General features: G+C 32.1%; 1 long non-coding RNA gene across 1 annotated transcript; it reads right to left on the reverse strand.

The window, feature by feature from the left end:
• Nucleotides 1-408: 408 nt before the first annotated feature.
• Nucleotides 409-17,142, reverse strand: LOC111613205. Its single transcript, XR_002754736.1, has 3 exons — nt 16,972-17,142; nt 5,408-5,411; nt 409-419 (listed from the first exon to the last, which is right to left on the reverse strand). It is a non-coding gene; the product is annotated as an uncharacterized LOC111613205 (long non-coding RNA).
• Between the last annotated feature and the right edge of the window lie 6 nt (nt 17,143-17,148).

A 17,148-nucleotide genomic window follows, 5' to 3' on the forward strand; every position in this document is an offset into this window, starting at 1 on the left:
TATGCACGAAAAAATATATTAACCTATCCCATTTTGAAATTTTTCTCCATTGCGTGTCGCTTTGCGTTGAATTTTCGTCGATGTTAAGCTTAACTTAAATTTTTTAAAATAATAGTCGTGGCTATTGTATCGTTAAAAATTATTTTTTTAGTTTTTACAAATTATACTTTAGAAGTTGATCTAGTATCAAAAACGTTCGATTGAGCATGACACACAGTCCTCAGTGTCATGCTCAATCACCACACAAAAGTGCCAGTGCTACCAGCAAAAACACACACACCAACAAAAATATATTGGAGAAGTCCAAGATGTAGCCAAAGATTGCATTGCCACAGCACTAGCGAAAATTTAAATTTGCTGACTAGAATTCTTTCGGATAACTGACGTTTCGGATAACCGACTTTCGGATAAACGACGCTCTACTGTACTAACTTCTGCTGTAGACTGAAAGTTACGTGATTTCGATTCAAAACTTTCCTTCAGCACAGAGTTACATAAATGACAGGCATGACTGTTGTTATCAGAAAAAGTATGATGTACAGGGGTAAGACGCTAATAATTTGAAATTCAGACCATATGCTTTAAATTAAATAAATTAAATATATGATTAAAAACTTCAGCCGGCATTGTGGCGATGTCACAATAATTTTGTTCGATTTATAATTATTTTTAATTTCCCCATTGTTATGTAGGCCTATACATAAAAAGGGAAGGAATTGGAATCGTGCCAAATTTGATTCTCTGAGTATTTGCAAATCTGTACATTTGTAGATAAGTTAAACTGGAAAAGAATCAAAACAAGGTAGAAAAAATTCTGCATGCGCGCCTATAACAGACATAGATGCTATTAAATTTTGTTGCATGGCTCTGAAGTTGCGTAAAAATCTACCAACTCCAACTCCGACTCCGACTCCGACTCCGACCAAGGGAGGACTTGTTACCGAAAGAGACCCGGAAATTCTGATGGTATCACGTTACCTCAGAATAAAAGATTCAATAAGTAGAGTTCTAATAAAGATAGAGCATAGAAATTTTTTTCCAACGCTACAAGACTCCTCTAAGTAATATATAAATATGTATTCGATAATTTTTACTTTTCCGGCTGTTATACAGAAGGAAAGTGTAGCTCCGGGTCAAAAAATGACCCTTTCCAAATTTTTACATTTTTCGACTCATGACACCTTGAAATTTCGAGATATGCAAAAGATTTGAGTTTTTTTTTCTATATGTGTGGATGTTAGACTGTCTGAGGGGCATAATTTTGTTTACCCTGTTTGAAGTCTAATCATTTCTGTGGTCAGAGTGGTCAGAATCGGAGTCAGATGAGGACACAGGAGTTAGTTATTAAGCGTCAAAGTGGTTGAACTAAATCCTGTCCCCATATACATTCTAACATCTTAGGCGAGAACATCTTAACGGGTTTTACTGTACCATTATAAAATGACAAAAAAAAATTATTTTGAGGGTAGAGAGGAGTTTTATTTCTGTTTTTAATTTTGAACGCTAATAAATTAAGAGATATGACACATGACCCCTTTTATGTTTTCACCCTGTCGACCTTTAATTAAGAACCAAAATTTAATTGTAGAGGAGAATGCGGTATTATGGAACCCCAATTACATTTTAGTGAATTGTAAACAAGGTATCATAACTACACCCACATTTATGGAATTATGGTATTTATGGTATTATGGAACCCCAATTACATTTTAGTGAATTGTAAACAAGGTATCATAACTACACCCACATTTTTTGTGCGAATCGTACCGGTAACTATTAATCTAAATGTTCCTAATTGGATTTTTCATTAGTGTAATTATAAGTATGGTTTTTGAAGGTTTTTGTACAAAAAGTCAGAAAGTAGGCTTAGAGAAAATCGGATGGTAATACAGAACCTTACCGTATATTGTCAAAAAATACTTTAATATAGCCAAAAACAAACAGGAAAGTACAAAAAATGTTAAATAATTACAAAATTATTTACTCCAATGTATTTTATTGCAATAATGCTTTTATAATAAAAAAAAATATGACCTCCGTCAACAAAATATATTCCCGCAGCTCTTTTTCGATATTCTCGGGAAGTATTGACTTTCTACCTAGTGTCTTTTTCACAAATTGCTCCGGACGAATGTCTGCTTGCAAAGAGAGAGTTCGGAGAAGTTCAGTTCCTATTACTGTAAAAGCAGCAATGGGGTCCGTATTTCACGCATCGCCATCTCGAATTAACTTATGTCTGTCGAGACCAAAATTTAAAAAACGTGAACATCACACAGATTAGTATGTACCCCTAAGTCTCTGGAACGGAATACATGCACCAGTGAACCTACAACTATATGATTTATATTTTAAAAATAATTAAATTCATTCAAAACTTTCGAATTTTTAAATAAACAAATTTGCTTATTAAATATGGACAACCGTTCGACTGAAGTAAAACGAGTTTTCCCCTAGCTATGGATGTCTGCCTAGTTCAGTTCGGCCACAATCCGCTACAGTTCGCTTTTATTACAGTATCAGTTCGAAATGGAGTTGTTCCATAATACCCGCAGTGTTCCATAATACCCGCAGTGTTCCATAATACCAGTTTTTCCTCTATTAATGTCCCTTTATACGCAAACCACAGTGCCACATTTCGTTTCTTAAACTTTACTCATTCTAAAATATTGTTCAATATCTCAGAATAGAAAATAAAGAAATTAAACAAATTAGTCGTTGGGACACATACGAAACGCACACACACGGACGGGAATTTTTTCCCCATTTATTGACTTTTTTGAGTGGTTCGGGAGGTCTCCAAACGTGTAGAGTTGCAAAAAAAAAAAAAAACTAGAGGGTCAAATTTGACTCGATTCCAATACTTTTCCGATTTATATACATAACAAGTTGGGAAGTAAAAAGAAGTCGGAGTCGGCGGATTTTTTGACGACTCCAACTCCGACTCCGACTCCAGAGCCGTGTTTTGTTGGTTAAGGATCGAGGATTACTCTATTAGCATTTACAATTTTTATAAAACTTGTCTCTACCCTCAAAATTAATTAACCATTTTGCTGTTTTATAATTTGATATGTTTAATTACTTAAACGATAGGGGAGTGATGTGTTATAATACCTCACAATAATATTATTGAAATGCTTTGTAATTTGATTTATGTATGTCATCAAAGTATTTTTTCAATACGAATAGATTGCTCGTGTACTTGTGGAATGGTCGTTCCCGAATTATGAAACCATACTGATTTAATCTAATTTGATCATATTTCAATTAAAATATACAATAACTTTTATCTCCTTGTCATATTTTTAAGGTTTAAAAATAATTAGTGTAAGATTAAAATGATATTGTCTTTCGCACAGTTACTAGCAAATACAGAAATAATGCATTTTTTATACATTCTAGGAAAATAGATTTTCTTACAAGTTTTGATTTTGCAAATAAATTATGCAATAATTTGCAATAAGGTTAAAACCAGTATAATTTTATATAATCTATACTGTAGCATCGCACAAACATTTAGTAATATTAAGCATTAAGCTTATAGCTGTACAGTTATATCGCATAGCTTCTAAACCGTTTTGTGAGATATTTGTACACTTTTGCATATATAGTGATTTGATGTTTAATAAATTCTTTTGTTAAAATACAGTATTTAAATAAAACATTTGCAATCACTTCATAGCCTTATTCACTCCATCTCTGGATATAAAATAATTCGTAATGTATTTCTACATTTCTTGAAAGAAATCTACTGCAAATTTGCAATAGTTTGAAGTTCATGTATATTTGTCTTGTATTTTAAAACTACAGTAGAGCCTCGATTATCCGACTCAATTAAGGACTGGGGTTGGTCGGATGATTGAAAAGTCGGATAACCGAAAAGTATGAAAAAATCCATTATTAGTGTAGTATATTATTATATCCCATGTAATTATTATATTAGTATATTAGAATGTCGCTGTTAATCTACTTCGCGTTGAATTTTCATCGATGTTAAGCCTAACAAAAATTTTTTAAAATAATAATCGTCGCTATTATATCGTTATAAATTAGAAAATTAAGCCTCGTTTTAATACTGGCTTCCTTTCATGGTGGAATGAGTGTTTCCAGCTAAAACACGTAAAAAAATATTAAAGTAGCCAAGACACAGCCAAATATTGCAGCGCCACATCACTAGCGGACATTTGAAATTTGCCGACTAGGACAATCGGTTAACCGAGGTGACAGTAAATCGGGGGTCGGATAATCGAGGCTCTACTGTATTACTTATTTCCTGTACGTTTTGTACTTCAATTTATAATATTGCATATTGTTAAACAGAAGAAAATACAGACCAGATACGTAGAGCTTAAGTGCGGGTTATATTCGATCTGTTAAATAAAAAATATTATATGCTTAAACATTGCATTTCCCATAACACTCTTATATTATTATTATTATTTTTTTTTTTTAACTTGGACATTGTTTAATATAAAAATTTGATTAGGATATCTTAAAATAAATCCTTATATAAAATATAAATAATATTCAAACTACTTTATATTAAAATCGAAAAGGAAAAACTTCTCCGATTATGAAATTTCTAATTCCTAAATAAATTATCAATTATGAAATAAATCAGTAAAATAGAAAACCTGTTTAATTTTTTTCCCTTTCAAAAAGTAGGAAAGTTACAGGAAAAAGCAGTCAGATCTTCCACATTTCCTTCGACAATTAACCGTTCAGGTAACATTAATATTTATTCGCATTTTAATATTCATATAATACTTTATTTTTCTTAGCACCCAATAATATCGAATATACAATAAGTTGAGTAAATTACATTATTATTTTCAGATAATACATTGGTAATGAATACTGTATTAGAAATTTCTTATATTTTTCCATTCTCTAATCAGTGCTTTTAGATTCGTATAATTTCTAATCCCTAAAGAGTAAAAACCTACCCTTATTGTAATGACGATAATAAAAGATTTGCGTTTTTAAGTTTAAATTTAAGGTTATAATTCCTAATGTATATAATTATTTATTTATTCTTAATTATAACATTAAATACTATTGTTATTATTAATTTCTATTAGTATAGAAGGTGGGCACTCTATTACTCAATTACAAACATTTTCACACGTTTAGTTATTTCTTTAGAAATTCTTAAATGTATTTCAAGTTTGAGTAAGGTTTGATTAGTTCATAACAGGCATTAACCTCATATTATTATATGAGGCTATATTATGAGGTTTGGTATGTTGGCGTTGGAGTCGCATCTAACCTACCACACCAAAAAAAAAATATTCAGTACGTGATATTCTGGTTTACACAGGTTTTTATTGTAAAACAAGGTGTTGCTTTCACTTTGGAAACGTGTGATTTACACTAACGTTCGATCCAAAAGTTATTGCCACATAATCACCTTCCTTAACTAATTAGAGGGGTATATTTTCTAAATATTAAATATAATTTACTTTGTGTTTCTATGTCATATAGTACACGATAATTCAAAGACTTATCATACAGAAATGCACGTTATTTATGTGGTCAAATCAAATATTTGTGATAATCATTCTGCAAAATGTATTTCGGGTCTAGAACGCTTTTCAGTTGCAGTCAATAGAAAAATAAGTGCTGGCTCTAAGTAAAATCAAAAGAAAATTTTATTTTACTTTACGTTTAAAATAATGTCAAAATGACTAAAATTGTAAGTGATAATGTAAAATCATATGCATATACAGGGCGAGCCACTACTTATTTAATGTAGAGAGCATATACTATATTACAATTAATTAAAATTTTAATGAAAAATGGCATCGAGGTATTGTGACGTTGTCACATTAAATAATTGCTTGTTTTCAATTGTCTTCCTGTTTCGCCCTAATATTAAAAAATGGTTGACAACTGCATGAAAATTTATATATCAAGCTGTCATTTAATATATGGATGTTTTCTCCGCTTAAAATTCAATTGCTTAATTAATGCATTTTCTAAAGTTGTTGGTAAAATAATATCAAAAGTTGTAAAAGATTTTCAAATATACAATAATACACGCAACATTACAATACTTAAAGAAAATTCATTATTACTTATGCTCAGTATTACGTGTTGTATATACAATATTATTTATATAAATTTTGTTATCTAGATGATGGATAATACAATCGAAGTTTCCAAGTATAAAGGACAATTCGAACCGCTTTATGTTGAACAATTTCTATTAAAATATATAAATTTTGAATTGATTGAATGTTTTTCACCATATGTCATACATATGTCAGTTATTTACATTATTGTCATCTTCACTCTGCAATATTATATGAAGTCCAAGCAACCGTATCAGCTCCGTGGACCACTTTTCTTCTGGAATACTTTATTGGCATTATTTAGTATTTGTGGAACAATAAGAATGGTTCCTGGATTGTGGATCATTATTCGTGATTTTGGATTCACATTTTCTGTGTGTAATAGTAGTTTTGCTTTAAAAAATCACCCCACTGAATTCTGGGTTTGTATATTTGCATGTTCAAAAATCATTGAATTTGGCGATACATTGTTTATCGTCTTTCGAAAACAGAAATTAATATTCTTACATTGGTATCACCATAGTTTAACTTTAATTTTAACAACATACAATGTTTCGGGCAAACTTTCTACTGGGTATTGGTATAGCGCAATGAATTTGTTGGTTCATAGCTTCATGTATATGTATTTTGCTGCAAAAGCAATAAAAGTAAAGGTGCCTCGTTCTATTGCTATGATAATTACAATAATTCAAATTCTTCAAATGATCATCGCTTGTTTTGTTACTATATGGTCTGCAAGTCAGTATTTTACAGGAAAACACTGTGAACAAAATTATCAGCTGATTATTTTTTCAATGTTTGTATATACTACTCATGCTGTATTGTTTCTTTGTTTATTTACAAATACATACTTAGATAAAAGACATAAGTCAATACTGCAGCAGCGAAAAGATAATTGATGCGCTATTATCTTGATTACAACTTGTAATTCTCCTAAATGTTTTGATAATTTTAAAAAACGCAAATTGTTAATTTTTTATATTTGAATATTATCAAAATGTTACTTACTACAATTTTGTACTTCGTTTCACTAATGTCATTCAATGGAATAAACTGTATTTCGTGTTATATTTGAAATAAAAGTATTATGAAAGTAAAGTTTTCAATTACTATATATTTATATATGTGTATTAATTACTTTTATTAAATTCTTATATGAAATACAAAATTTTAGTTAAGGTATTTCAAATGAAAATTCATTTTAAGGGATGTTCAAGCTTTAAAATAATCAATATTTTATCACTTGGAAATAGGCACTTTTCCAAGTCTTTGAAATATTGTTTTATCACAATATTTTCAAGTGATAAAATATTCCAAGTGAATATTTTATCACTTGGAAATTTTATCACTTGGATATTTCATGTTAAAACTATTGTTTTAACATAAAATATCACAGATAAAACACTTATAAAAATGCAGATAATAAATTATAAATGTAATTTTAACTTCTTAACAATGAATAACAATTAGATAATGTTACAGATATATAATTTTTTTTATGATTTATAAATTCGAAGAGGCAAATAAAATATTAAGATAAACATTTAGAGTTTTAGAATAGAAAGTGATTATTTTTAGAACATTTGCTTAATTTGCAGTCTTAAATTTAAACAAGGAAAAATAGAAGACAAGTGATAAAAGTAAGGTTACTTCAAGCGAACTGTTGAGGAAAAATAAAAAAAGTAAATAAAAACTTAATTTATCTTTGTACTTAATTATTTTTCTGAAATATACGTATTTTTTAATATTTATATATACAGTAAAACCTCGCTTTGTAACCACCTGGCTTATGTGATCACTCATCAAATTCGATTAGAAAATCCGAAACTTAATCCTTACATGAAACATAAATAATATTCATATCATTTTATATTAAAAGTGACACGATCATAAACTCTTTTATTCCGAAATAGAATATCAATTATAAAATAAGCCAGTGGAAAACAAAACCTGTTTAATTTTCCCTCCTCTCAGAAAGTAAGAAAATTACAGGAAAAACTTATAACGAATATATATCAGTCAGATCTTCCACTTCTCCTTCGACAATAAACCTTTCAGATACCATTATTTAATTTTTATTCGCATTTAAATATTCAAATAATACTTTATTTTTTTACTCCTTAATAATATCGAATTTACAATAATTTGCATACATTAAATTATTACTTTCAGATAATACATAGCTAATTAATTTTTGTATTTTAAATTTTTTAAGGCTTTACTCAATACATTTAGATTTATTTAAATCATATAAATATTAAATTGAAGTAGATTGATGAGTCACCGCTTAGGCAGAATTCTCTTCTTGTTATAAAGGTATAACGACATATAGAAATGATGTACATTTTATTGCCCATTTTTATGTAGTATTAAAAAATTCAAATTCTTTTCGAAAAAACTTGAATTTATTAAACGCATTCGCTCTCCTAGTGAAGGTTATTAACCCATTGATTATCTGCGCATCGTGAATAATGGCTAAAACACAACTAATTAGCCGTGTTTTAGTTATTCGACCACAATAGTTTATAGAAACCCCTTCTTAAAACTCGTTCACTATTATTGCGTGCCTATTTGTCCTATTATAAATATGGTCCATGGAAAAACTTTAGCATCTTTCACGGAACTCGATCCCGAAATTCATCAGAGTGGGTGATTGATAGATACTCTTACCACTTTTCGCCAAGCTGTTATCATTAAGATTGAATATACAGTAATTAATTACAATAAAAGAAGTTACGATTAAGAAACTAAATTTTCTATCGTTTATAATACATAAATAGGTGTATTCAATAAAACACACTTACTTCAATATTGTTTAAGTTTGAGAAAATAAGTTAAATGTAATGATGCTAACCTTCATCTATTGTATTGTTTGTAGATAAGAGGATGAATGGATGTCATTAGAATTTACTTTCCTCATGCGAAAATCACTTTTGAAATTGTTCTTTCACAATAAAACGTTTAAGCGTGGATCGTGATTTTCATATAAATTTTACCCGAATCTTTCCTTTTATATTATTTATATTTAAAGACTTACGTGTGAAAAGCTTCTAATTTTATTTACTTTATGAAAAGCTTTTGTTCTTTTCTTATTTTTACTGCTTTTTTTTTCTTTATCATCATTCAANTCAAGGGCGCAAGTGCTGTATTAAATTCTCAAAATATAGCATCTTCCTCTTCTTCTGAACCGGTGCCAGCTTCCTCTTCTGAGCCGTTGCCATCTTCCTTTTCATCTCAAATCACCATGCCGCCAGGTGAAAACAATAGTTGTACAAAAAATGAAAAGATATTGAAAGTTTCTGATGTATCTCCACTTCCAAAACCCAAAAAAACGGTTTCCAATCGGGGACGCAAACAACAACAGGCAGAAGAAATAACAGGATCCCCATATAAAGTCTCATTAGAAGCAAAGAATAAAAATAAAAAATCCGGAACTCGCAGAAAGGCAACGGTTTTAGAGAATCCGGATTCAAAGTTAAGTAAAAGAAAGAAGCAAACAAGTCCCAAGGAACCAGAAAATAACGGTGTAAATACATATTGTATATATTGTCATGAAGAATATGGCATTACTCAGGAGGAGTGGATTATGTGCTATAAATGTAAACTGTGGGCTCATGTTGACTGCACAGATGTAGAAAATGACTATGCTCAATTCATTTGTGACAAGTGTAGAAAATAAGTAAATAAACAACATTCTAAAGCAATGTAAAAGCATATTTTCATTTATTATCTGTTTGATTTTTTTGTAATTAATTTTTGTTCGTATTTTTTAATATTTATATATACAGTAAAACCTCGCTTTGTAACCACCTGGCTTATGTGATCACTCATCAAATTCGATTAGAAAATCCGAAACTTAATCCTTACATGAAACATAAATAATATTCATATCATTTTATATTAAAAGTGACACGATCATAAACTCTTTTATTCCGAAATAGAATATCAATTATAAAATAAGCCAGTGGAAAACAAAACCTGTTTAATTTTCCCTCCTCTCAGAAAGTAAGAAAATTACAGGAAAAACTTATAACGAATATATACCAGTCAGATCTTCCACTTCTCCTTCGACAATCAATTTTTCAGGTACCATTTTATTCGCATTTTAATATTCAAATAATACTTTAGTTTTTTTATTCCTTAACAATATCGAATTTACAATAATTTGCATAAATTAAATTAATATTTTCAGATAATACATAGCTAATTAATTTTTGTATTTTAAATTTCTTAAGGCGTTACTCAATACTTTTACAGTTAGTTAAATCATATAAATATTAAATTGAAGTAGATTGACAAGTCACCGCTTAGGCAGAATTCTCTTGTTGTTATAAAGATATTACGACATTTCGAAATGCTTTACATTTTATTGCCCATTTTTATGTAGTATTAAAAAATTCAAATTCTTTTCGAAGATAAAAAACTTGAATTTATTAAACGCATTCGCTCTCATAGTGAAGGTTATTAACCCATTGATTATCCGCGCATTNTATAAAGATATTACGACATTTCGAAATGCTTTACATTTTATTGCCCATTTTTATGTAGTATTAAAAAATTCAAATTCTTTTCGAAGATAAAAAACTTGAATTTATTAAACGCATTCGCTCTCATAGTGAAGGTTATTAACCCATTGATTATCCGCGCATTGTGAATAATGGCTAAAACACGACTAATTAGCCGTGTTTTAGTTATTCGACCACAATAGTTAATAGAAACCCCTTCTCAATACTCGATCAATATTATTGCGTGCCTATTTGGCTTATTATAAATATTGTCCATGAAAAAACTCCAGCATCTTTTACCGAACTCGATCCCGAAATTCATCAGAGTGGGTGATTGATACTCTTACCACCCTTTGCCAAGCTGTTATAATTAACATTGAATATACAGTAATTAATTACAATAAAAGAAGTTACGATTAAGAAAGTAAATTTTCTATCGTTTATAATACATAAATACGTGTAATTGCATTAAAACACACTTACTTAAATATTGTTTAAGTTTGAGAAAATAAGTTAAATGTAATAGTGCTTACCTTCATCTATTGTATTGTTTATAGATAAGAGGATAAATGCATATCATTAGAATTCACTTTCCTCGTGCGAAAATCACTATTGAAATTGTTCTTTCACAATAAAACGTTTAAGCGTGGATCGTGACATTCATATAAATTTTACCCGAATCTTTCCTTTTATATTATTTATATTTAAAGACTTACGTGTGAAAAGCTTCTAATTTTATTTACTTTATGAAAAGCTTTTGTTCTTTTCTTATTTTTACTGCTTTTTTTTTCTTTATCATCATTCAATTTTAACAACAGTAATCAATGTTTTTGTCAAATAACTCTTCAATATGGAAAATTCTATGATTTCTTTATATTAATATATAATTTTAGAATTAGTTTATTAAACGTAACTTAAAGAAAAGTGAATTATGTAATCGAAAAATAGAAATAAATTTAATTACATCAGTAAAATATTTTTTAAAATCAAATGTGTATATGTAAATATTTTAAGGAAAACATTTCTTTGAATTAAAAGTCATTTAGATGATTTACAATAAATAGTTGTGAAATGAGCTATATTTATTGAACAGTTTGTTTTTTAGTAATAAACCTTGAATTACCTGATTCGTGGAAAATATACGTAAAGTTTTATCTACTGTACGATCAGAAACACAAACAATCTAGGAGGAAAAGTTATACTATATGTAGAATGCAAAATATTTACATAACTTGAGTTTTTTAGACTTTTGTTGTAAAATATCATGCGCTTCGTGCACTCCTTCTTTCGGGGGGATTGGACACTGGCTACTTGGCTTTTGCGTCCCGTAGATGTTTATAGAGGGGAGCAGTGATTTTACCGCCAATTTAGTAGCGGTACGCTTTAGTGTACTCCTTGAAGTAAGCAGTCAGGTCCTCCTGATGGGTGGAGATGAGAGAGAGATTTAGGTAATCGAAAATATTTGTATTGTTTTTTGTGTGTTAAGCGAGTAATCGTTTACCGAACAGCGTTGAATGTGTGACAGTAATCGAGGCGGTGGGAGATTGTATCGATCTGATCGGGGCAATGACTGCATTTATCGGTACTTTTGACTTTCCGGGTGTAAAGGAAGTACTGTAATTAGTAAGTATTGAGTTGGTCCTGGCACGGTTTACTAAAACGTTTATATAACGATCGGTGACTGTGGGTAAGCTGGAATGTGGATTGTCATAGAGCTAAGGGTAGTTAGTGCGGTTTGGGTAGTGATTCCAGGAGTCTTCTATGTTGTGATGATGGTCAGAGTATATGGCTGCAAGGAGATCTTCGGGGGTTATATAATTGGAGATAACATAGTTAAACGGATTACTTTTGGCGAGGGCGTCAACTTTTTCGTTAATGTCGATGCCTAGGTGGGAAGTAGTCCAGACGAGGTGTGTGTGTTCATCATGGCTGTAGTGAATGCGTAGGTGGTGCTGGATGCTGCGGATGATAGTAGGGGAGTTTACGTTGTAGTTATTTAAGAAGACAGGATGGATTTGAAATCGGTGCAGAGAACAGCACTGATGCGGATGGCTGTAGCATAAGTGATGGCCTGCAAGATGGCATAGCCCTCAGCGGTAAATATGGAGGAGTCGGGGTAAAGAGTGTAATAAGCCATTACCTGTAATGAACCATTGTGGGTGTCGTTTATATACGCAGCAGAGACCATATGAAGTTTTTTGGAGCCATCGGTGGCAATGAAAGTGAGAGCAGGGTAGTGGCTACGCCAGATATTAAAATATTGAAGGATGCTGTCGCCAGGGCTGTTCGAACGCTGAAAATCGTAATCGTCGACAGAGATGTGATGGTGTGTGTGAAGGAGGACATTGTGACGGGGAAGATTGTCAGGAAAGATAGAGATATTCTGATGAATGTTCCAGCTACGGGTGAAATGAACACGCAGGACTTTATCCAAAGTGGCTCCAGTGGGGTAGTAAATATCATGTAAAATCTCGAGAAACAGACGGTCGTTGTTCGCATTTTTAAGGTAATTGATGTACTGTTTGATGATGATGATGACGGAGATTTTTAGGGATACCGCCGTGTTTTTATTAAAGAAGATTTTGAAGATGTCAAGAAGACGATTACACTTATCTCAGAGGTATTGAATGTGGGCGGCACATGATCCATCACTAGATCGATGGCACAGGATCTGTCGCTAGATCGATTTTAATTGTTCCGGTGAGAAGGCGCCGACCGTTATGTGTTCTGCTGAATCTCTGCACGCTAATTGGGTAGTGGCCATCATCTTGGAGAAGTTCGTAGTAGGTCATGAAGTTCGAGTGTTGTTGTGATGTCAGAGGAAGTTGGTGATTATCGGAGGCTGCTTCGTGCATGGGAGAATGGTGGGCGATTTTGTGGTTGTGTTGATTGATGAGATGTGGGTTATTAGAATTTTTTGGTATAGGGGTGTCTCCTAGGTAGGAAGGTTTGTTACTGTTCCCGGACCGCGTGGGATTCCTTCTGTGTTGGCGGGATAAGTTCACGAAAATACCTGTTGCCCTGCTGGATTCCTCGCAGGGAGCAATTAGAGATAAATAACGAAAAAGTACAGTACTTTACTCCACAGTAGAAGTCCACAGACAACAAGCTAAAACGTGAACAAAGTGCACTATTAGAAGTCTTCTAAATTTACTGTTTCCCAATATGGAATCGTTCGTTCTTAAATTTTCCCATTCAATACCAACCTTTCGCTAACCAAAAACTGCTCTGCTTCGTGCACTCCACTGTAATGATTATTAGCGCCCTCTCTTATTACCAAGTGTTATGCCGAATATTTTTACCTACATCAAAAACAAACATTTTTATTTTTACACAAAATGTTTTTTTTTTATAAGTAAGACACCCGTATTTATTGTGTGTTTGCAAATTTATGACATATCGACTTCCCTACGAAAAAAAGTAAATAATATTGAACTTATAGCAATTGCTGTTAAATGTTGTAAATAAATTTATTTAAATTACAATTTATTATAATGTCTTTATTAGCATACTATTCATTATAAAAGGGGAAAATGTTAATAATAATTGGTATAGCCGGGTAATGAGCGAGTGTATACAAAGCTGTTACTACGGAGCGCTCCTATCATCAAAGGACAAAACTTACAATGCTGCTTTACCACTTATCACATACAAGCTCTGCATATTGGAGTATCTATAATGCACACTGAGGCATAATGAAGCACTACTTTCTGCTCGCTATGCTTTATACGCGTGCATATTCAAATATGCAGCCTCCGTTATACCTAAAATTATTTGTAAAATTTGTCTATATTTCCTGGCAAAAATAAAACATTTATCAGATACTTGAGATTAGTAAACCTGTTTCTCATAGAAACTCTTCTCGGAAGGAATCTCTTTTGGCAGATTTACATGAGTTGTGTTGCTGTAACCCCATCAAACAGATATTTCGGTAATAATAAAATACGAAATAAATAATACTTTAACTCTTTCCGCCATGTGAAAACTAAGAAAGCCTGTATAATCAAGTTCATTGCGGGTTAATCCAAACCAACAATGAGGTGACCCAGGTGGTAGGAGACGGTAAACGGAATATCCGGTTGGACCATCTCAGGAAAATTTCTACTAGATTTTTCGATCCGGGATTCGGTTTCTCATAGTGGTAGGTTGTTACCTTGATCTCTCGGACATCTGGCCGTCTTTGTAATACTTTATAATTTATTTATCAATAATACAATCTCTAAAATATTAAATGAATATTTTTATCAAAATTAATAAGGATAATTCATTTCAAATACAGTTGTCCCTTGATAATCCGACAGATATGGGACCAAAGGTGTGTCAGATTTTAAAAGTGTCCGTATTACCGTAAATAATTACATATTTCGCATTGTTTTGCTAGCAGTAACTTACAATATTCTCTACTCCAACTGTTCGAACAGAACTGCTCACATAAAACACACGAAATGTGTGTCATCGTGTAAAAATTGGATGGGGAGATTCACATCGCGACATGCTTCTGTGCAAGCAGACACGTAACAGGGACGGGTACCTTGGCGGGAGGTGCGTCGGACTACTGAGCATGTCGGATTAAAAAACGTCGGACTATAGAGGGACAACTGTATTATTGAATGGCGATTTTCATAACTACTTATTTGGTCCTGGCACTTGCGAATCACTTCTTTTGAGAACTGACTGTATTTCATATCATGAAACGTTAAAACCGCGATTTTTGCACATTATAATAATTTCAGTTTGCAAATATTTTGCTTCGGAAAGAGTAGTTACATAACCTGCCCAAAAGTCTGAAATTTTAAATGGCATATTTGCGCTAGATAAACCTTACTTATCGAAAGTAAAACTCAGAATATACAGCAGCACGTGGGCCAGTTGCTTTCATTTTAGTTCCTACAACTGGAACTATGGGTAATATACAAATCGGTATTATGAAACACGATCAACCTTCTGTAAATGGTAATGAATAGTTAAATATTCATTAGCTTCTCCTAAAAGAGATATGACAAGTGACCTCCCCTCTATCTCCGTACGTTTTATTTAGTACCATCAATGTTCCTGATGCACAAACGTAACTGCAAAATTTCAGAAATTTTCAACAAAAATCAAAGTCATTATTAATCTTGAAAGTGCATTTAAATACACTAACATTCATGCATACAGAAAAGAAAATCCTTTATTATTATTTTTATTGTGTTAATTTCTCGACGATTTAAGGTCCCTCAAAAAATTTTAAATTTTGCATGGATCAGTTGTTGACTGATGCCATACACTTCCGCCGTTATTAGAAATGTGAATCTGCAAAAAAGCGAGAAAACAACCACGAGTAAGGGAAATACACGCAGTTTAAACCGTTTGGGCTGTTCGCTTATTATTATTATTTCAATGTCCACACAGCAAATAGGGTAGAAATGCTGGTTACCAAAAACATAAAACCACAAGTCGAACACTTCCCAAGCGTTTAAGACTGTGTGATATATCTTCGAATGATGCGAGCAGATCCAAGTAAGGTGGCCTTTTGCAACTGACAGATAGTAATTTTGTCAATATTTATGGCTTGTAAGTTCCGACTAAAATCTTTTGGCACAGTCCCCAGTGCGCCGATAATCACTGGGACCACGTGTACTGGTTTATGCCAGAGACGTCGCAGTTCAATTTTTAGGTCATGATATCGGCTAAGTTTTTCTTGTTGTTTTTCGTCAATTCTACTGTCACACGGTATGGCGACATCTATGATCCACACTTTCTTCTCCACAATCGTGAAGTCTGGCATATTATGTTCCAGAACTTTATCAGTCTGAATCCGGAAGTCCCATAGTATTTTGACACAATCATTTTCAACTACTTTTTCTAAATTGTTTCCACCAATTTTTTCCTGTAGGTATATGATAGTTGTGGCACAGGTTCCAATGGATCATTTTGGCTACAGAATTATGTCTCTGTTTATAGTCTGTCTGTGCAATTTTTTGCAGCAGCTGAGATGATCAATAGTTTCATCAGCTTCTTTACATAGTCTGCAGGTTGGATTATCGGCAGATTTTTCAATTCTTGCCTTAATTGCATTTGTTTTGATTTGTGAATCATGATTTATTTTGAGAATTTCCCAACAAGTTCGAGATGAGAAAGGCGCCAAATTATTATAAAATGATTTCGTAAGCGATAATGTGTCGTTGTAGCAGTAAGAACCGTATAAACGTATCTAAATATATATAACTCAAAGGTAACTGACATAGTGATCTATCAACGCACAGCCCAAACCACTGGACGGATCGGGCTGAAATTTTGCATGCAGGTAGATGTTATGACGTAGGCATCCGCTAAGAAATGATTTTGATCAATTCTACCCCCAAGGGGATAAAATAGGGGATGAAAGTTTGTATGAAACTTTGTCAATTTTGAACCGATCGGGCTGAGACTTTGCATGCATAAAGCTACTATGACGTAGGCATCCCCTAAGAAAGGATTTTGATAAATTCCACCCCTAAGGGGATAAAATAGGGGATGAAAGTTTGTATAAATCTTCTTAGATTTTCGACTGATTGAACTGAAATTAAAGATTGGAGCTACTATGATGAAGA

The sequence above is a fragment of the Centruroides sculpturatus genome, unplaced genomic scaffold (assembly GCF_000671375.1).
Source record: "Centruroides sculpturatus isolate CEXI.00-Female unplaced genomic scaffold, Cexi_2.0 scaffold1827, whole genome shotgun sequence".
In the NCBI taxonomy this organism is placed as follows: domain Eukaryota; kingdom Metazoa; phylum Arthropoda; class Arachnida; order Scorpiones; family Buthidae; genus Centruroides; species Centruroides sculpturatus.